Source organism: Antechinus flavipes, chromosome 3 (assembly GCF_016432865.1).
Source record: "Antechinus flavipes isolate AdamAnt ecotype Samford, QLD, Australia chromosome 3, AdamAnt_v2, whole genome shotgun sequence".
Taxonomy (NCBI): domain Eukaryota; kingdom Metazoa; phylum Chordata; class Mammalia; order Dasyuromorphia; family Dasyuridae; genus Antechinus; species Antechinus flavipes.
The window spans coordinates 422,145,496-422,167,765 of record NC_067400.1 but is presented as its reverse complement, the minus strand read 5'-3'; the positions used below and the strand labels follow the sequence as shown (position 1 = coordinate 422,167,765).

Sequence of the window (22,270 nt, the reverse complement as noted above, 5' to 3'; positions counted from 1 at the left end):
CTATACATACATCCACATTTATCATTCTGCTCAAGAAAAATGAGATGAAAAAAGAGGGGAAAACAAGACAGAAAACAAAAGGCAATAAAACAACAAAAAAGGACAAAATATGTTGTGTTCCACATTCAGTCCCCATTGTCCTCTGGATGCAGACGGCTCTCTCTATCACAAGTCTGTTGGAATTGTCCTGAAACACTTCATTGTTGAAAAGAGCTACATCTGTCAGAATTGATCATCACATAATCTTCTTGTTGCTGTGTACAATGTTCTCTTGGTTCTACTAACTTTACTTAGCATCAGTTCATGTAAGTCTCTCCAGGCCTTTCTAAAATCATCCTGCTGATCGTGTCTTATGGAATAATAATATTCCATAATAATCTTATACCATAACTTATTTAGCTATTCCCCAACTGATGAGCTCCACCCAGTTTCTAGTTTCTTGATGCTTCAAAAAGGGCTGCCACAAATATTTTCGTACATATGAGACCCTTTCCTTCCTTTATGATCTCTTTGGGATAGTAGAAACACTGCCGGGTTAAAAGGTATGCACAGTTTCCAAATTGCTTTCCAGAATGGTTGGATTTGTTCACAGTTCCACCAACAATGTATCTGTGTCCCAGTTTTCCCCACATTCCTTCCAACATTTATCATCATCTTTTCCTGTCATCTTAGCCAATCTGAGAGATGTGTAGTGTAGTGGTACCTCAGAGTTGTCTTAAAATTTCCATTTCTCTGATCAATAGCGGCATATCTTTTTTTTTTTTAATAACTTTTTATTGATAGAACTCATGCCAGGGTAATTTTTTACAACATTATCCCTTGCATTCACTTCTATTCCGATTTTTCCCCTCCCCCAGATGGCAAGCAATCCTTTACATGTTGAATAGGTTACAGTATATCCTGGATACAATATATGTGTGCAGAACCGAACAGTTTTCTTGTTGCACAAGGAGAATTGAATTCAGAAGGTATAAATACTCCGGGAAGAAAAACAAAAATGCAAGCAGTTTATATTCATCTCCCAGTGTTCTTTCTTTGGGTATAGTTGCTTCTGCCCATCTTTGATCAATCGAAACTGAATTAGCTCTCTTTATCGAAGAGATCCACTTCCATCAGAATGCATCCTCAAACAGTATCATTGTTGAGGTATATAATGATCTCCTGGTTCTGCTCATTTCACTTAGCATCAGTTCATGTAAGTCTCGCCAGTCCTCTCTGTATTCATCCTGCTGGTTATTCCTTACAGAACAATAATATTCCATAATGAAGAACATTGATTTTGAAAATACAGATTTTTATCTCCTGGAAAGTTTAAGATCTTTAAAAGAACTTTACAGTCTCTCCCCCCCCAAAAAAAAAAAATCCATCTTTGTCTCTTGTTCAGTTCTAGACCCTGCTTGTCCATTTGCATTAACTATTGAAGCTATTTAATATTAAAAGTGAACATTTTTTCGTTATTGTCCAACCAACTGGATTTGGATGTGTCCTCTGGGCAATGGGCATTCTTCATTTTCCCCATGTGGGTAGTTAAACTATAGTACCCAAATAAAATTTCCTGATAATTGTTGTCTTTGCACACAGTAGTTTAAATGATTTTTTAAAATTACCAAGTAATATTTTATTGTTTTTTTAGGTTTTGCTCCTAAGTCCCCTATTATTTTCTCATTACCTGTAATATTGGTACTGGGATTTGTTCTTCATTCTTTGATGGTATAATATCATAAATTTAAAGTTGAAAGGGACTTAAGTAGTCCTTTAGTCCAACTCTCCTTTTACAGCTATGGAAAATGAGGCCTAAAAAAAAAAAAAGACTTGCTTAGAGTCAAAATAGACAGTGGTTTGAATCCAGCTCTTCTGAATCCAAATCCAGCCTTGCAGATCTCTATTGTATTACACATTGCCTCATGGATGAGTAAACCTAATATGTCTTAAAATTAATTTGTACAAAGCTCATATTTCATTGGCTATTTATATATTGTAATTTGTTTAGCTTTGTACTTTTGTGGGAACAAACAAAAACAAATCAGTCCATTTTCAATTTTACTGGTGACCCAAATAATGAATTCATCTATGTTCTTTTGTTTTTATCTATATCTGTAATTTCATAGGTTTGGCAAGTCAAAATTATAAATGTATACATGTATAAATTATGTCAGATTGCTTGCCTTCTCATTGTGGAGAGGGAAGAAGGGAGAGAACTTAGGACTCCCAATTTGAAGAGAGAATGTTAAAATTGTTTTTACATATATGTGGGGAGAAAATTAAATATTAAGTTATAGATTAGAACTAAAGGGACCTTAAAGATCATTTAATCTGGGGTTTCTTAAGCTTTTTTTTTTTTTTTTAAATTGTAGCTTTTTATTTACAAGTTTATTTGCATGGGTAGTTTTACAGCATTGATAATTGCCAAAACTTTTGTCCCAGTTTTTCCCCTCCCCGACATGGCAGGTTGACCAATAAATGTTAAATATGTCTTGTTTTGTTTTTTTAAGTATCATGGACTACTCTGGTCATCTCAAGATTTTAAATTCAAAAAAGAAATACATAAACTTATCCAAAAAAAAAAAAAAAAAAACCCAACCTAATTACATTAAGATTATTTATCAAAGTATTTTTTTAAAAAATTTTTGGACCGAATACAGTATTTTCACTTTTGTTTGTGTTTTTCCTTGCTCTTGGTTTTTTCCTTTTGAGTCTATGATTTTTCTTGCACAACTTAGCAAATATGAAAATTAGCATTTCCCTATACATTGTAGAACAGAAAGAAGATAATAAGTGAAGCTGAGAATCACTTCCATAAAGAGCTTGCTTTTTTTAAAAAAAGGCATATAATAACGAGAGCATTTAGTTTTGAAAACTTCTACTTATCTGTGGCTTTTATTTTGGGGGGGGGAGTAAGGAGTCAGCATGCAGTAGGTCTTCTCTCCTTCCTCCCTATCTTCTAACTTGGAGGGGGGGAGAGAAGAATTAACAAAATTGCATAGTCGTACAAAACAAATTTACCATATTGAGCATGGTCAAAAATTTGTCTCACTCTGCATCTTGGATGCATTACCTCTCTCACCAGATATTGGTAGCATCCTTGCTACTGTAGAATAATGGTTATTCTTAATGGTTAAAAATTATCTGTCTTTACAAATTGTTGTTAATGTATAAGTTGTTTTTCAGATTCTGTTAACATCATTCTGTCAATTCATATAAATTTTCCTATATTTTATCATTTCTTAGACTAAAGTATTACATTCATGTTACATAATTTGTTAAGCCATTTCTCAAATGATGGCCAGTGTTCCTCAGTTTCCACTTCTACAAAAAGAACTTGCAATAAATGGTGGTTTTTTTCTGTTGTTGTTTTTGTTATTTTGATATGGGTCATTTTTTCTTGTTTCTTTATTTAAATACTTTAATCCAAATAGTAGCTTCTCTGCAGCAAAAGGAATGCAGTGACATTTTGAGCCTAGTTCCACATTGCTTTCTAGAATGGCTGCATCAGTTTTCAGCTTCAATGTATTATATCTTTTTTCCCAAAGGTACTCTAGGAATTGTCATTTTTAACCCATCTCAAGAGGTTGAATGAAGTAGAACCAATCACTGGCCATTTAGGAGAAAAATATCTCAACACTACCCTACATGCCATCCATATCTCCCTCCAACCCAGATGATCCCTTCTACCGTGTTTCTTGGAATTCTCTTTCAAAAATTAACATTTTCCTTTTTTCTGGAAAAAAAAAAAAAAAAAAAAAAAAAAACTTCTCCCACACATTTCTATCTAAAAAAACTGCTGAAACCTGATTCACTGATTCTTTTACTTTCCTTCACTGAACCCCCCCACCCAACTTTTCAAATGCCAGATCTTGCTATTTGTATCTTCACAACACCTTTCCAACTCACCTTTTTCCTATCTTCTCTATTTATACAACTATTACCTTAATTCAAATCTTCATCATCCCTCACCTATATTATTCCAACAACCTACTAATTGTATTCCTTGCCTTAGCTTTTCTCCACTCTATCTCATCCTCTATCATATTGCTAAAGTGATTTTCCTGAAGTGAAAAATAAGACCTCATCACTTGCATATCAATTTCTCTAGCCTCTTATTACTTCAGGAATTATAAGCAAATCTTTTCTTTAGCTTTTGAAATCCTATACAACCCTTCCTCCAATGTAAATTCCAGGTCCATTAGAAATAACTCTAGAATATATCTCTTATGTTGTTTGTCCTTCTGGAAGAGGGCCTTGACATCAGGAGGTGATACTGTGACAACATGCAAGTAAATTGGATTTAAGTGAGGGAGGACTTTGCAAAGTTTGGCCTCACTTTCTCCTCTGGAGCCATCTGGAGACAATTCCAGACTGGAATTGTCCCTATATGCAATCTTCTCTTAGGATACAGCTCAAGCACTATTTTTTGTATGAAGGCTTTCCTGTTCTTTTCAACTGTTAATTCCCTCCTCTGGAACTTCATATTTATTCTGTAAGTACTAATGTCCTAGTTGTTTCCCTCCAGTAGATTCCTTATAAGGAGTAATTTTACTCACTTTATTTGTATCCCCTCTAGTAGGTGCTGAATTTTGATTAGTCATTAGATGATTGATGCCTGTATATTTCTAAAATATTAATTCATAAGTTCAAAGAACTTTAAGAGAAATTATGCTATATTAATTACTTGTTTTAATGGTGTTAATCATGCTTAAAATTAAGGCGAAATCAGACATCAACTGAAATATTTGGTAGTAAATTCAGATGCTATGTATGTCTATATATTTACACCTTAGATAAAAGAATGTGAATAGTTGATTGTGAAAGAAAATGGATAGTTGAAAATCCTACAGCTCTTAAAAATTAAGAATTTGAACAAAGTTATGACTTTTCCCAGGTACTATATATTAAAAATAGACAATGTCTGTTTTTCTATCCTAGATCTGGTGAACATAACTATTTACCCTCCATACCCATCATGACATTTTTCTCAGTGTTCTTTTTGGAGGACGTAGTTCTAATTTGGTCATGCTTCTCTTGTAATTTGTTGCATTTGTTTAGCACTTAATGTGTAACTTGATTTTGATCCACTATATGGTGGATACTTTACTATGCTTAGTGTAGAATAGTACCAGGCAGTTGTTTTGAGCAGTTTTTGCTCTAAGCTGTTGAAACAAATGTTACAAAAATTGTAGCAAAGTTCATAGAATTGACATTCAAATTCTTAGAAGCTCAGTGTATCACTCAGTACCATAATTCCTCGTAGAAGGCCTGAATATTTCAGAACCATATTATGTATAAATACCTTACAGGCTCCATAATATCAACTACAGTTGATCACCTACATTGGTTGTCTTGTTTCTACTTTTTAATTTCTGTTATATATACCTTCTGCCATTATCTTGGTTTAGAACCTGATCACCTGCCACCTGGAATACAGTTGATCACCTACATTGGTTGTCTTGTTTCTACTTTTTAAATTTCTGTTATATATACCTTCTGCCATTATCTTGGTTTAGAACCTGATCACCTGCCACCTGGAATATTACAATAGCTCTTGCTTGATAGGTCTTTCTGTTTTAAGTTTTCTCCTCACCCCAATCAGTCCTCCATTCACCTGTTGTGGTGATTTTCCTAAATCAAAGTTTTGACCATGTCAGTTGCTCTGCCTGTGTCTCTTCTCTCCCTTTAAATAAACTCCAGTGGTTCCCTATTACTTCAAGCTCAAATAAAATCATGTCTTTTAGAGCCTTTCATTATCTGACCTTTTCCAGCCTTTTACTTCCCTTTACAGTATCATCTTCAGTTCTTTATTCTTTCTCACCCCACATGTACAGATATTCAGTTGCTAGATCTTGTAAAGAACTTTGTTGCATTATGTGTCTTCTTCAATCATATCACTACTATCTTTGTTCAGATTCCATTGTCTTTTACCTGAACTACTGCGATGTTTTTCTAATTAATCTTCTCTTAAGTCTCTCTTCATTCCAATACATGTTCCACACAACTAGTAAAGTGTTTTTTCAAAAATGCTGATGTGACTATTTCATCCCTCTACTTAGTAAATCCTAGTAACGCACAAACATCTCTGAGGTTAAATACAAATTCTTTGGAATTTAAAAATGTGGGCAACTTAAAGCCCTAAAATAATTTTCTAGCCCCATCCCAAATCGTATTAAAACACACACACACACACACACACACACACACAAGTTTTTAGCATTCATTTAAAATTTTTTTGAATTCCAAATTCTTTTCTTCCTTTCCTCTCTTTTTTTCCCTCTCTTATTGAGAAGTCATGCAGTTTGACATAGATTATATATATGCAGTCATACAAAATACTTTCATATTTATTATGTTACATAAGAAAAGACAGGAAACTTCCTCCCTCCCCCAACCAAACAATAACAAGGAAAATAAAGTTTGCTTCAATCTGTATCCAGACTCTTAGCAGTTATTTCTCTGAAGATGGACAGCATTTTTCATGTCCTGAAGAATTGTCTTGAATCATTGTATTGCTGAGAATAGTCAAATCATTTGCAGTTCTTTATTGTACTATATTTGTTAGTCTGTGTAGATGTTCTGGTTCTGCTCACTTCACTTAGTATCATTTCTTGTAAGTCTTTCCAGGTTTTTCTGAAAATAATCCTGTTCATCATTTCTTGTAGCATTATATTTAGTATTCCATCACAATCATATACCACAAGTTGTTCAACCATTTCCAGTGGGTTGACATTCCTTCAATTTTCAATTCTTTGCTGCCACAAAAAAAAAAAAAAAAAAAAAAAAAAGGCTGCTATAGTTTCCTTTTTCTAAAAATTTGTTTATTTAATATTTTCCCCCCAGTTACATTGAAAACCAATTTTTTACATTTGTTTTTAAATTTTTTGAGTTGTAGAATCTCTCCCTTATCCCCACTCACAATTAAGAAATCACATGCAAATTTATATGAAACGCTTCGATCTGTATTCAAACACAATCAATTCCTTCTCTGAGTATGGACAAGATTTTTCGTCATAAGTCCTTCAGAATAGTTGTAGATGATTGTACTACTGAGAAAAACAAAGTCCTTTACAGCTGGTAATCCCAGAATGTTGCTATTACTTTGTATACAGTATATTTTACTTTGTTCATGGAGGATTTTTCAAGGTTTTTCCCCCCCTCTGAGAGCATCCTGCTCATCATTTCCCAGAGAACAGTAACATTCCATCAGAGAAATTTGCTTCAAAAAATTTTTTTTACAATTACTATTGATAACTGTATTTCCCCCCATTTATTTTCTCTCCTTTTCCCCCGTTCCTCCTCAAAATGTTTTGCTACTGACCATTCTCTCCCCAAATATACTCTCTTTTGTCACTCTCTCTCCCTTCTCCTCTTATTTTCCTGTAAGGTAAAATAGATTTCTTTACTCCTGTTAAGTATGCATGTTATTTCCTTTTCGAGCCAATTATGATGAAAGTAAGGTTCACTGACTCATCCTGTTCTCCTCTTCCCCTCTACTGTAAAAGCTTTTTCCTTCTCTATTTATGGAAGATAATTGTATCATTCCACTTCTTCCTTTCCTTTCTCCCAATACATTCCTCTCTTAATTGCATCATAATTTGATATTATCCCTTCATATCCAGCTCACATTTTCTGTGTGTGTTTGTGTGTGTATTCCTTCTAACTGTTGTAATAATGAGAAAGTTCTAATGAGTTATGTTATCACTTTCCTAATTATCTCCTTATGCTTTTTCCAGAGTCATGTATTTGAAAATAAAATTTTCCATGCTTGAAAATCCTCTGTTTCATTTAATGACCACCTTTTCCTCTGAAGGATTATACTTGATTTTGCTGATTAGGTCATTCTTGGTGGTAGTCTGCTCCATTGGTCTCTGGAATATTATATTCCAAACTCTCCAATCCTTTAAATCTTGTGTTATCCTGACCATGGCACCACTGTACTTGAATTGTTTCCTTCTGGATGCTTGCAATATTTTCTCCTTGACCTGGGAGTTCCAGAATTTAGCTATAGTATTCCTGAGAGGTGTTTTTTTTTTTTTTTTTTTTTTTTTGGGGGGGGGGGGAATCTCAGGAGATGATCACTGGATTCTTTAAATTTTCATTTTATCCTCTTGGTTCTGAAATATCAGGACAATTTTCTTTGATAATTTCTTGAAAGGTCAGGTCCAGGCTCTTTTTCTTTGATCATGACTTTTGCTATAAACCAATAATTTTTAAATTATCTTCACTGGATCTATTTTCCATGTCAGTTATTTTTCCAGTGAGATATTTCACTTTTTTCTATTTTTTTCATCTTTTTAGTTTGCTTTATTGTATCTTGATTTCTCTTGAAGTCATTCGTTTCCGTCAGCTCAATTCTATTTTTTTTTTAAAGGAATTATTTTCCTCAGTTTTTGTACCTTCTTTCCCAGTTGACCAATTTGCTTTTTAAGACATTTTTCTGCTCATTAGCTTTTTGTATTTTCTTTTGCAGGCCTCTCAGTCCTTTCCCTGATTTTTCCTCTATCTTACTCGATTTCCAAAGTCTCTTTTGAGCTCTTCCATGGCCTGAGCCCAATTCTTATTTTTCTTGGAGACTTTGGATGTAGGGGCTTTGACTTTGTTACCATCTTCTGAGAGTGTAGTATTGATCTTCTTTGTCACCATAACTTTCAATGATCAGAAACTTTGTTTAATGCTTATTTTCCTAGCCTATTACTCAGCTTTTAACTCTCTGTTAAAGTGGGACTCTGTTTCCAGAGTAGAGGGGGCATTGTCCCAAGCTTCTGGGGGTTTGTGCGACTGTTTTCAGAAATCCATCTAGGGGTTTGATCACAAGCACTTTTTTTGGTCCTAGAGCTGTTAGATTGTCCTTGTCCTACAGTAGATAGATGATCTAGTATGCTGGCTGGGCTGGGGCTCAGCTGACCAGGCTTCGCTAGGACTGTACACCAGACTTACACTCCATTGCCATAGTCCCTCTCCACTGACCTTCTGAATCCTCTGGTGTTCCTGGGCTGAGAGGTCCAGAATCCTCTATCTCTGCTTGCTATTCAAAGTTCCTTCCTCACTGGAGTTGGTGCCAGGCAAGGTTTATGCTGCATTTGTGGGTTGGGGTCCTGGTCTGGTGCAATAGGCTTTTTCTGCTGACTTTCTAGATCCTCTATGGTGTCTCTGGACTGAGAGGTCTGGAAGCCACCACTACTGCCACTGATTCAGAAGTCAGCCCCAGTTTAGCGGGGACTAGGTCCAGGGCTACATGTTCCCACCCTGGTTATCACAGATCATTTCTGCTGAGCTTCTAAGTTGTCTTCAGTTGGAAAATGTTCTTGTCTTATTGGGTGTTTGATTCTCTAAAATTTCTTTAGAAAGAATTTGGAGCAGTTTGGGGGAGAGATTGGACAAGTTCCTACCTTTTGCTGCCATCTTGGCTCTGCTTCCAATATTATGGCTATAAATATTTTTGTAAAAATAGGTCCTTTTCCCTTTAAAAAAAATTTCTTTGGGATACAGACTTAATGATCTTGCTGAGTCAAAAAGTATGCAATATTTTATAGCCCTGTAAACATAATTTCAAGTAGCTCTCCAAAATGTTTGGATCAGTTTATAACTTCAGTTTTTCTATGTCCTCTCTAATATGTGTAATTTTCCCTTTTTGCCAATTAGCCAATAGATACAATACCTCAGAGTTGCTTGAATTTTATTTCTGTAATCAATAATGATTTTTAGAGCACATTTTCACATATGGATACCTTTAATTTTTTTATCTGAAATTTTGCCAGTTATTAATCAAAGAATGGTTGAATTCTTAGAAATTTGACTCAATTTTTTATGTCTTTGAGAAATTGAGATCTTTAGTAGAAAAATTTGTTGTAAAAAATTTTCCACAGTTACAATTATTATATTTTGTTCTATCTTATTTTCCCTATTTATCTCTCTCTGTCTCTCTTTTCACCCTGTCCTACTTCAAAAGTATTTTGCTTCTTATCTTCCCCAATCTGGTCTCTCTTCTATCAGTTCCACCCTTTCTCTTATCCCATGCACCTTCTACTTCCCTGTGGTTTAATATTTCCTTATTTCAGTTGAGCTTGCATATTATTCCCTAGCTGAGCCAATAACAATAAAGTTCAAGCTTTGTCTGCCTCCACCCACTCCATCCTATCTTCCCCTCCATTATAAAAACTTTCACATCTCTTTAAGAGATAATTTACCTGCATTCTACCTTTTCCATTCTCCTAAGGGATCCCTTTTTCCCTCCTTTTAACATTCCATCATATACAACTGAAAACCATGTCCTCTGTCTCCGTATATTCCTAATTGCCATGAGAATGATAAATTTCTTAGGAGTTAAAAGTATCATTTTCCCATATAGGAACATAAACAGTTTAACCTTATTGAATCTCTTGTATTTGAAAGTCAAACTTTATATTTAGCTCTGGTCTTTTCATCAGGAATGCTTGAAAGATCTGTTTCATTAAATATCCATTTTTTTCCCCATGAAGGATTATATTCTGTTTTGCTGGTTAAATTATTCTTTGTTTTAATCTTTGCTCTTTTGCCTTACAGAATTTCATATTCCAAACCCTCTGATCCTTTGTGCTAAATTATTCTGATTGTTGCTTTGTGATATTTAAATTATTTTCTTTCAGCTACTTGTAATACTTCTCTCCTTGACCTGGGAGCTCTGGGATTTGTCTATAATATTCCTGGGAGTTTTCATTTTGGGATCTCTTTCAGCAGGTAATTGGTGGATTGTCTTCAATTTCTATTTCTCTAGTTTTAGGATATTAAGGCAGTTTTATTGATGATTTCTTGAATGATGTCTAATGTTTAATCTACATTGTTTGCTTTCTGTGGGAGGGGGGAAATTTGGAACATAAGGGTTTACAAGGGTGAATAGTGAAAACTAATTTTTCTTGTATTTTGAAAAATAAAAAGCTATTATAAATTGAAATAAAGAAATAATAAAAATATAACACAAAAATAAAACATATAATTTCTAGGCTTTTTTCCTTGATTGTGGCTTTCAAATAGTCCAATGGTTCTTAAATGACCTCTTTTCAGTCTATTTTCCAGGTCAATTGTTTTTTCCATTGACATATTTTACATTTTCTTCTGTTTTTTTCAGCCTTCTGATTTTTGTTTTATCATTTCTTGATGTCTCATGGAGTTATTAGCTTTTACTTGTCCAATTCTAAATTCTTTTGACCTTGTAGATTAATTTTTTTTAACTTTTCATTTTCAAAATACATGCAAAGATAGTTTTTCAACACTCACTCTTGCAAAACATTGTGTTCCAAATTCTTTTCTTCCTCCCTTTTCTCCACCACTCCCTTAGACAGCAAGTAATCCAATATATATTAAACATGTGCACTTCTGTATATGTTTCCACAATTATGCTACACAAGAAAAATCAAAACAAAAAAGGAAAAATGAGAAAGAAAGTAAAAAGCAAGCAAACAACAATAAAAAAGGTGAAAATACTATTTTGTAATCCACATTCAGTCCCCACTCTCTCTGGATACAGATGACTCTCTCCTTCAAAAGTCCATTAGAATTATCTTGAATCACCTAAAAAGAGCCATGTCCATTAGATCAATTCTAATTTTTAAAGAATTATTTTCATCTTGAGCCTTTTCCATTGGCTGTTTCTGCTTTTTAAGGAGTTCTTCAGTGAACTTATGTGCTTCTTTTTATCATTTGGCCTATTCTAGTTCTTAAGTTTTTTTTCCCCTTCAATTATTTATCTGTTTATTTATTTTTTGGAGGTCATGTCATTGAATGTGAAGGGTGGCAAAAAATTTGGCAACAATAAAAGGTTTCTAAATAACTTTACAAAGTTATTGACTCTTTTCATGACTTTCTTTTATTTATTCATTTAGTTAGTTATTGGTTTTAGTTTTTGGTTTTTTGCTGAGGCAGTTGAGGTTAAGGGATTTGCCCAAGGTCACATAGCTAGGGAGTATTAAGTGTCTGAGACCAGATTTGAACTCAGGTCCTCCTGATTTCAGGGCTGGTGCTCTATTCACTGTGCCACCTAGCTGCCCCAAGTTTGTTTTTGTTTTTTTTTGTTTTTTTTTGTTTTAATTGTAACTTTTTATTGACAGAACATATGCCTGGGTAAATTTTTTTTTTACCCCCTTGTACTCATTTCTGTTCCGACTTTTCCCTTCCCTTCCTCCACCCTCTCCCCTAGATGGCAAGCAGTCTTATACATGTTAAATATGTTATAATATATCCTAGATACAATATATGTGTGCAGAACCAAACAGTTCTCTTGTTGCACTGGAAGAATTGGATTCAGAAGATAAAGATAACCTGGAAAGAAAAACAAAAATGCAAACAGTTTACACACATTTCCCAGTATTCTTTCTTTGAGTGTAACTGCTTCTGTCCATCATTGATCAACTGGAACTGAATTAGATCTTCTCTTTGTCGAAAAAATCCACTTACATCATCATACATTATTGTTGTTGAAGTATATAATGATCTCCTGGTTCTGCTCATTTCACTTAGCATCAGTTCATATAAGTCTCTCCAAGCCTCTCTGTATTCATCCTGCAGGTCATTTCTTACAGAACAATAATATTCCATAACATTCATATACCACAATTTACCCAGCCATTCTCCAATTGATGGGCATCCATTCAATTTCCAGTTTCTAGCCACTACAAACAGGGCTGCCACAAACATTTTGGCACATACAGGTCCCTTTCCCTTCTTTAGTATCTCTTTGGGGTATAAGCCCAGTAGTAGCACTGCTGGATCAAAGGTATGCACAGTTTGATAACTTTTTAGGCATAATTCCAGATTGCTCTCCAGAATGGTTGGATTCGTTCACAACTCCACCAACAATGCATCAATGTCCCAGTTTTCCCACATCCCCTCCAATATTCATCTTTACTTTTTCCTGTCATCTTAGCCAATCTGAGAGGTGTGTAGTGGTATCTCAGAGTTGTCTTAATTTGCATTTCTCTGATCAATAATGATTTGGAATATCTTTTCATATGATTAGAAATAGTTTCAATTTCTTCATCTGAAAATTGTCTGTTCATATCCTTTGATCATTTATCAATTGGAGAATGGCTTGATTTCTTATAGAGTCAATTCTCTGTATATTTTGGAAATGAGGCCTTTATCAGAACCTTTGACTGTAAAAATGTTTTCCCAGTTTGTTGCTTTCCTTCTACTCTTGTTTGCATTAGTTTTGTTTGCACAAAGGCTTTTTAATTTGATGTAATCAAAATTTTCTATTTTGTGATCAGTAATGATCTCTAGTTCTTCTTTGGTCACCAATTCCTTCATTCTCCACAAGTCTGAGAGGTAAACTATTCTATGTTCCTCTAATTTATTTCTGATCTTGTTCTTTATGTCTAAATCATGGACCCATTTTTATCTTGGTATATGGTGTTATTGTGGGTTTATGTCTAATTTCTGCCATATTAATTTCCAGTTTTCCCAACAGTTTTTGACAGATAATGAATTCTTATCCCAAAAATTGGGATCTTTGGGTTTGTCAAACATTAGATTGCTATAGTTATTGATTTTTTTTGTCCTGTGAACCTAACCGATTCCACTGATCAACTAATCCATTTCTTAGCCAATACCAAATGGTTTTGGTGACTGCTGCTTTATAATACCGTTTTAAATCAGGTACAGCTAGGCCACCTTCATTTGATTTTTTTTTTTTTTTTCATTCCCTTGAAATCCTCAACCTTTTGTTCTTCCATATGAATTTTGTTATTTTTTCTAGGTCATTAAAATAGTTTCTTGGGAGTCTGATTGGTATAGCACTAAATAAATAGATTAGTTTAATGAGTATTGTCATCTTTATTATACATGCTCGGCCTATCCAAGAGCACTTAATATTTTTCCACTTATTTAAATATGACTTTATTTGTGTGGAAAGTGCTTTGTAATTTTGCTCATATAATTCCTGACTTTCCTTTGGTACATAGATTCCCAAATATTTTATGCTATCCACAGTTATTTTGAATGGAATTTCTCTTTGTATATCTTAGTGTTGGATTTTGTTGGTGATGTATGAAAATGCTGAGGATTTATGTGGATTTATTTTGTATCCTGCAACTTTGCTAAAGTTATGTATTATTTCTAATAGCTTTTTAGTAGAATCTCTGGGGAAGTTTTTGGTTTTTAGCAAAAAAATTTACCAGTTTTATTGACAAGTTCTCTCAGTAATCTGGGATCTAAACTATAACATTTGAATTTTTTAATTAAAAGTTTTTATTGTAAAAACATATGCATGGATAATTTTTAAGATTCACCCTTGCAAAACTTTGTGTTCAGTTTTTTTCTCTCCTTTCTTCCCCATCCCTCCTGTAGATGACAAATGTAATTCTTTTTTTGTTGTTAATTTTTTTCTTATAAAAATATTTTTAATTTTTATTTTCAAAATATATATATAGATAATTTTTTCAAAAAAATATACATATAGATAATTTTTGACATTCACTTTTACAAAACCCTGTGTTCTAATTTTAACCTTCTTCCCTCTCCCCTTAGTCAACAAGTGATCCAGTATATATATTAAACATGTACATATTTCCTCTATATGCATTTCCACAAATATGCTGCACAAGAAAATCCAAATCCAAAAGGGGAAAAAAGAGAAAGAAAACAAAATGCATGCCAATAATAACAAAAAGTGAAAATACTATGTTGTGGTCCACATTCAGTTCCCACTGTCCTCTCTAGGTGCAGATGGCTCTCTCCATCACAAGAACATGGCAATTGGCCTGAATCATCTCATTGTTAAAAAAGAGTAATGTCCATCAGAATTGATCATTGTATTATGTATAATCTTGCTCTAGCCATGTATAATAATCTCCTGGTTCTGCTCAAGCATTAGTTCATTTAAGTCTCTCTCAAATCACCCTGCTTATTATTTCTTACATAACAATAATATTCTAAACATTCATATACCATAATTTATTCAGCCATTTTCCATCTGATGGACATCCACTCAGTTTCCAGTTCTTTCCAATTACAAAAAAGGGCTGCCAGAAACATTTTTGCACATGTGGGTCCCTTTCCCTCCTTTAATATTTCTTTGGGATATAGACCCAGTAGAAACATGATCAAGGGATATGCACAGTTTGATAGCACTTTGGGCATAGTTCTAAATTGCTCCCCATGGTTGGATCAGTTCACAATTCCACCAACAAGGTATTAGTGTCCCAGTTTTCCCACATCCTCTCCAACATTTATTATTATCTTTTCCTGTCATCTTAACCAGTCTGAGAGGTATTTAATGGTATCTCAGTTTTCTTAATTTGCATTTCTCTGATCAGTAATGATTTAGACCACTTTTTCATATGACTAGAAATGATTTTAATTTCTGCATCTGAAAATTGTCATGGCTTGCTTGTATCACCTCTCATTTTTTCTTTCAACAGCTCATTTTATTTTTTAAATCCTTTTTGAGGTCTAGGAATGAAAAGCAGCATGTCACATAGTGCATAGGAAGCTTGCCTGGAAAATAAGTTCATGTTCTTATGACTCATACTGACTTTGTGACTTGGGGGGCAAATCACTTTAACCTTTCATACTCTAGGCCAAAGGTTCTTAAATTGTGGGTTGTGGTCCCATTGAGGTTTGGAGGTCATGTCATTGAATGTGAAGGGTGGCAAAAAATTTGGCAACAATAAAAGGTTTCTAAATATAGCAACCAAAAATTAATACAAAGTCAAATGAATCTGAGGTGTTTCTGGCATTGTTTGCCTATGTTGCCTCTTAGGACTTGACTGTATAGCCTTGGCCCTGAACATATTAATTGAAAACTTTGCACCATACATGCAGGAATACTGCCATAAACATCTCTGCTCAGATTCAAGGCGGGTAAAAACGGGTTGGGATGGAAAAAATTTAAAGAAAGCTCTGCCAGCCAAGGATGGTTCTTAAAACTTTTGGTGCCATAAACCCCTTTTCAGGATGTTTTTTGTTTTGTTTTGTTTTGTTTTGTTTTTTAAGAAAAAGAAATGCATAGGATGGCAGAAGAAAAAAATTATTTTGAAATATAATTATCAAAATTATATTTTTTAAGGCTTGTAGATTAAGTTGTGGATCCCCGGTTAAGGACAACTGCTCTTAAACTAAGGTTGTAAGTTGCTGCTAAGGGCATCAGTCTGCATAGGTGTAGAGGGAGTTTCCTCATAGTGAGTTCCATATTCCATTGAAATCACAAGTACATTCCCTATCTCTGTCCTTGAAAAAAGCAATATTGGGGCAACTCATATTTGTGGTGTCAGGTAAAACCTAAAAATGTGAATACTGGTAAAATTCACAGCTCTTTCTAATATATCATATTTTTAGTGTTTATTATCAAACAGTAGTCTTAAAACAGCCATATTATGCACATAGTATTTTTATGGCTCTTTCCAGTTGTTTACAGCTTTTGTTATATTAGGATATTTTATTTAAATCACTAGTCCCAAGAACACAATGTTAACAGTTTTGAACTTTTAAAAAATATGTGCATGATGTGCATCTATATCAAATTGTTTACTCTCTAGGGAAGGAGAGAATTTGGAACTCAAAATTTTAAGAAATTTAAATTTCTTTTTACATCTAGGTCAGGGGAAAAAAGGATATTGAGAGTCAGAAAATGAGGTGTGGGGAGGGAGGAGTTGGAAAGGGAGGGAATAATTTTTTTTCTCTGCTTTATTCTTTTGGGAATTTGGTATAGCATTAAATGAGGAATCTTAGGCAATATCATATATATATATATATATATATATATACACACACACACACACACACACACACACACGCATACATACACCCATGAGCAGCTAATATTTCTCCAGTTATTTAGATGTTTCTTTTTGCAAAAGTGTTTTACACTTAGATTTATATAGACTCTGGGTGAATTATAGAAAATAAATTCCCAAAAGTTTTATAACTTCTGTAGACATTTTGAATGGGATTTCTCCTAGTTTTTTTTATTGGGTTTTGTTAGCTTTTTATTCACAGGAATGTTTATTGTTTATGTGGCTTACATTTTGTTCTCCTAAACTGCTCTAAACTATTATTTCAGTTAATTTGTTCAGTTCACTTTCTTGCATTTTTTTAAGTACACCATATGCTATGGTGTATATATACTACATTACTACATAGTACATATTAGATAGTATGATATACTATGGTGTACATCACATTTTGTAAAATGAAGATAATAGCACTCATCACCTAAGGTTGTTGAAAGGATAAAATGACATACTTATATAAAATATTTTGAAAACTTTAAACTATGATATAAATCTTAGTTATTGTCATTATTATTTAATCTGCAGTCTATCCTAATTCCTTTATTTTTCTTATTGTTGGGACTCAAGGGGGACCCCAAAAAGGTTGTGGTTCCAGACTGGTGTTGTGAGTAGTCTCAAAAGAAATTTGCAGGCTCAGCTCCTTCTCCAAGTCAAGGACAAAGTTTATTATAATTGTAACGCATATTAAAGTGGACTAAATTCCAAAAAAATGTTAGCAAAGATTCAGGAGCAAGAAAGAAAATTTATAGGGAAAAGTTAAAGATCAGATGCTTCATGTCACTTATATGCTAATTTTATGGCTTAGAGATAGAATTGATAAATGATCTAGTTGTAACTTTGTGGGCAAATCCATACCCATAGTTCTCTGGGTAGAACTCACAGAGTCGTTCTCTCTACTCTCTACACTTTCTGGAGGTAGGTTTTTAGGCTTGAAATTTTAGGCTTGAAACATCACTAGATTAAATAGCAGGTAGCCGATTTTCTTCTGCCCTGGGTTAACTTTTTTAAGCATGTCATTATTGTTGCTCATTAATCTCAGAAACCAGCTTTTATCCCTGATGTCCTTGAAAAAACCTCTAACTTTTCTACAATTTATGTAATGTTTACTCTTGTATTTTAATGTCACTAGATAAATTTAAAATTCAGTCATTTGTATTCTGATTACTAGAGTTTAAAGAGATATGTGTTATATTTTGTGAAAATCTAATTCATTAATAAAATTGTTTTTATTTATATTAACATGGTTTACCACGTTTATAGTCTTTCTTCAATTAAAACTATACTATATAAATGCAACCTAGTCACAGTGTATAATATTTAATTTTTAAATTTTGTATTATTGTTAGAGGTAATGGTATGTAGGGTTTTTTTTTTCTTTGTTTTGTCTCTCCCTGATTTAGGTATTAAGTGTGTTTTTGTATCATATAAAGAGATTGGAAGACTTTTTTTCCCTGTTTATTATAAGAACTTGTGAATTATCTGGTTCTAGAGTTTTATCTTTAGGAGTTAATTTATAGCCTGTTAAATTTCTTTTTATAATATTGAATTATTTAAATAATTTATTTCTTTTCATCTGGATAGTTTCTATTTTATCCTATCTTACCAGTATTGTTAGGATTAGCTGGACAAATGTTTTACAGTAATTTCCTTTCTTTATTCGTTTCTGTATATCCTCTTTTTTTTCATTTTTGATATAAACAATTTGCTTTTTTAAAAAATTAGTTTAGCTAGCTATTAATTTTTTTAGGTTTCCCCCTCCCAAAAAAAAAAAAGCCAAACCAATATAATTCTAATTATATCTTTTGCGTTTGCTTTTATTCATCTCTTCTGTAATTTTAAACTTCACTATTTAGTTGAGAATTTTTGATTTGTTGTTTGGGTTTTTTTTTAATTGCATACCCAGTTTATTGATTTATTCTTTCCACTCTTTTGTTGTAGTTAATCTTTCCTTTCATAAGCACTTTAGCTCGATCCCATAAACTTTAGTATATTGACTCCTTGTTGATATTTTTTGATGATTTTTTTTTCTTTTGAGTTGATGCAAAAATGTCTAGACAAATTCCCACTTTGGTTGTTTACATGCACATGACTAATCTTTTTTTAGAGGTTAATGACCTCTATATCTAGAGGTAAGGAGCTTGTTTCATTATGAGTCCTTTGGAATTATAGTTAGTCTTTTTGTTGATTAGAGTTTCTAAATCTTTCAAAATGTTTTTATTTTTACAATATTATCATTGCAATTATTCCCCTGGTTTTCCTCACTTCTCTTAGCATTAATTCAGACAATTCTTAGGAGGTTTTTCGCAGCCTTCCTGGCGGTTTTTTGTTTGTTTGTTTGTTTGTTTTTTAAATATAGCATGATAGTATTGTATTAATATGCCATAACATTTTACTTCATTTCACGGTTTTTGAGCATCTCATTTTCTAGTTTGGGCCACCATAAGTAACACCTATTATAAATATTTTGGGGTACATCTTTCTTTGAACTCTTTAGGATATAGACCTAGTACTGGTTTCAGTAAGTCAAATGGTAAATAGTTTAACTTTTTCTGTGTAGTTCCAAATTACTTTCCACAAATTGGTTCAACCAATTCACAGATTTATCCTTTGAACATTTTTCAGTTAGGGAATGGCTTTTATTATACATTTTAATCAGTTCCTTATATGTCTTATAAATGAGACTTGTATCAGCTTCCCCCCTCCCCTGCCCCCAATTTTCAACTTCTCTTCTAATTTTATTTGAATTGCTTTTGCATGTGTACAAACATAATTTTATACAATCATAATAAATCATTGTATCTCCTCATTCTTCCATTCTTCCATTTCCTTGTTTGTTTGTGAATTAAACTACCTCCTATCAATGGATCAGGTAAATAATTTCTTCAGTGCTTCTATAATTCTATAATTCTGTAATTCAGTGCCTCATCAGAGGCAGTGCAGTCAGTAGAGCACTAAGCTCAGAATTTGGAAGGCTTGTGTTCATTTGCAGCCTTAGATATTTATTAGCTGCATAACCTTAGACAAATCACTTAACCCTCTGTTTGCCTCATTTCCCTCAACTTTAAAATGAGAATAATAAATAGCACTCCCCTTCGAGGGTTGTTGTGAAGATCAAAGGAGTTTATATTTCAATAAATACATTTCTTACACATAGTAGTTGCTGTATAAATGCTTATTCTTTTCAGCCTTCTCTTCCCCTTTATGTCTAAATCATGTACACATTTAGAGCTTGTCTTGGTACATAGTGGGAATAGAGGTTAAACTTAATTTCTGCCAGACTTCTTTCTTTTCAGTTTTCCTACCAGCTTTTGCTGAACAGTGAGTTCTTACCCTTAAAACTGAGATCCTCAGATTGGTGAAACACTAGGTTCTGTGCTCCTTTGCTTCACTGTATTTTGTACCTTCTCTCTTCCACTGATGAGTTTCTGTTTCTGACCCAGTATCAGATTGTTTTGAGGATTACATTTTTGTAATGTACTTTGAGATCTCTTAACTACTAAGCTCATTTACTTTCCATGTTTTTTAACATTAATTCCCTTGGTTTTTTGTTTTTTTTTTTTTTTAACTTGTGTTTCTCCATAATGAATTTTTTAAAATATATAAAGTAATCCTTTGGTGTTTTAATGCTGAATCGGAATAATTTAGGTAGTATTGTCCAGGAACAATTAATGTTTTTCTATTGTTTTAAATTTTATTTTCTACAATTACTTTAAATAGACTTTATCTTTCTATCTCTTCTTGCTGTATTTTGTCAGTCATTTCTAATAGTGGTAACTTGGATTTCTTTTATTCTTTCTTAAGATCAAGTTCCCTAGCTCCTAAGTTTATTAATTTATTAGAATATTTTAGTTAAGTTTTGTTAATCTCTTATTTGGTTTTCACTATTTTCATTTTGATAATGGGGAGGGTGGTAAGTTGGTTTTCTAAGTTTTTACAAGTACTGCTTTGCATTCTAAAAATTATGATGTACATTCTCATTGTTATTAGCTAAAATGAAACTATTAAATATTTCTCTGATTAGTTATTTGACCAGTTTATTTAAGATTGAGTTATCTAGTTTCTGATTACGTTTTTAGCTTTGTTCAAATGCCCTTTTATTGAATATAATTAATGTAATTGAATATAATTTATTACATTGTGGTTTGTAGTACATTTATGAAGTTTTTATACCCTGATATATTCAGATTCTGTGAAGATATCATTCCTTTCTATTCTTCAGAGGCTTGAAGACATCTAATTTTTCTAAAATTTTCAGGTCCTTTACTTGTTTATTTTGTTGTTATTGTTGTTTAGATTTATCTTGGTCTAGGAGAGGTAAATCAAGGTTCCTTACCATTTTAATTTTACTATTACTCTTTGTAACTTATTTAACTTTTTCTTTAAGAATCTAGATGATAGGTTGTTTGGTACATAAATTTAATATTGACATTAATATCTTGTCTGCAGTACCTTTCAGAAAAAATGAAGCTTTCCTATTAAATCTATTTAGTTATTATTTTTCTTACAGCTTTATTGTTACTCCTACTTTTTTACTTTAACTAAAACATAACAGACTTTGTTCTAGCTCCTATTTTAAACACTTGAGTATATTTCTGTTTCAAATATTTTTTATAAACAACATTGTTGATTTCTAGTTTCTAATCCATTCTGTTAACCTCTTCTATTTTATAAGGTGAGTTAATCCCATTCACCTTCATGATTGCTAATCCTGTATTTCTCATTAGGTAATGAATTAAGGTCAGTAAAACATGCTCCAAATGGAATCTATTCTTTCTATCCCGCATTCCTTTCTTGGGGCTTTTTACCCATGTTCTTATATTACTTTATAACTCCAACTGAGTAGTTAGCCATTTCAACTCTTCACAGTTATTCTTTGCTCTTGAATCTCTTGCCAAAAATTAGCCATGGATTGTTTCCACCATCTGCTTCCTATGCTCCTATTCACAAGCCACTGAACAGTATATTATCCAACTTAGAAATAAGTGTAGCACTCCACGAAACATGAATGCATTTTATGAAAACATTAATGGGAAATGCATTGTGAAAGATTTTAACTTCATCATATGGACAAACCTTTTGCTGAACTAAAAACAGCTCTAACTGTGTGATTCACTAAAAACTGACAGTTGGCCATCAAGGAGGATGTAAGTTAAATGCCCTGGATGTTAGCTATATTTGATTTCTTACAAATTTCTTTTGGGGGATTATTTTTTTTCCCAGAGGTAACTGGTATAGCTTTTTCTATATTAGCTTTGCCTTCTGCTTCTAAGTGATTTGAACAGATTTCTATTAAGATTTGAAATAGAATGCTAGGCTTGGGGGGAAGGGAGGGAAAGAGGCGTGGTGGGCAATATATAGAATCCAGCATACTTTTTTTCCTCCTTGATCTTTCCCATCAGTTTTTACTGTGAGGTACATTTTTTCCCCAGCCTTATGATTTTAATATTTTTTGCAGTCTCATGGAATTATTGGCCTTTTTTTTTAATTCTTTCTAGTTTTCAGGGAGTTTGTTATCTCTT

At 33.0% G+C, this 22,270-nt stretch overlaps 1 protein-coding gene and 1 long non-coding RNA gene across 3 annotated transcripts in view; one reads left to right on the top strand and one right to left on the bottom strand.

Annotated features, from left to right (window-relative positions):
- PPIG (peptidylprolyl isomerase G) overlaps positions 1-22,270 on the top strand; it is a 70,504-nt gene that overhangs the window by 6,397 nt on the left and 41,837 nt on the right. The gene's annotated exons all lie outside the window — the stretch shown is intronic.
- Positions 3,722-9,115, bottom strand: LOC127554570 (uncharacterized). Its single transcript, XR_007952012.1, has 2 exons — positions 5,431-9,115; positions 3,722-5,323 (listed from the first exon to the last, which is right to left on the bottom strand). It is a non-coding gene; the product is annotated as an uncharacterized LOC127554570 (long non-coding RNA).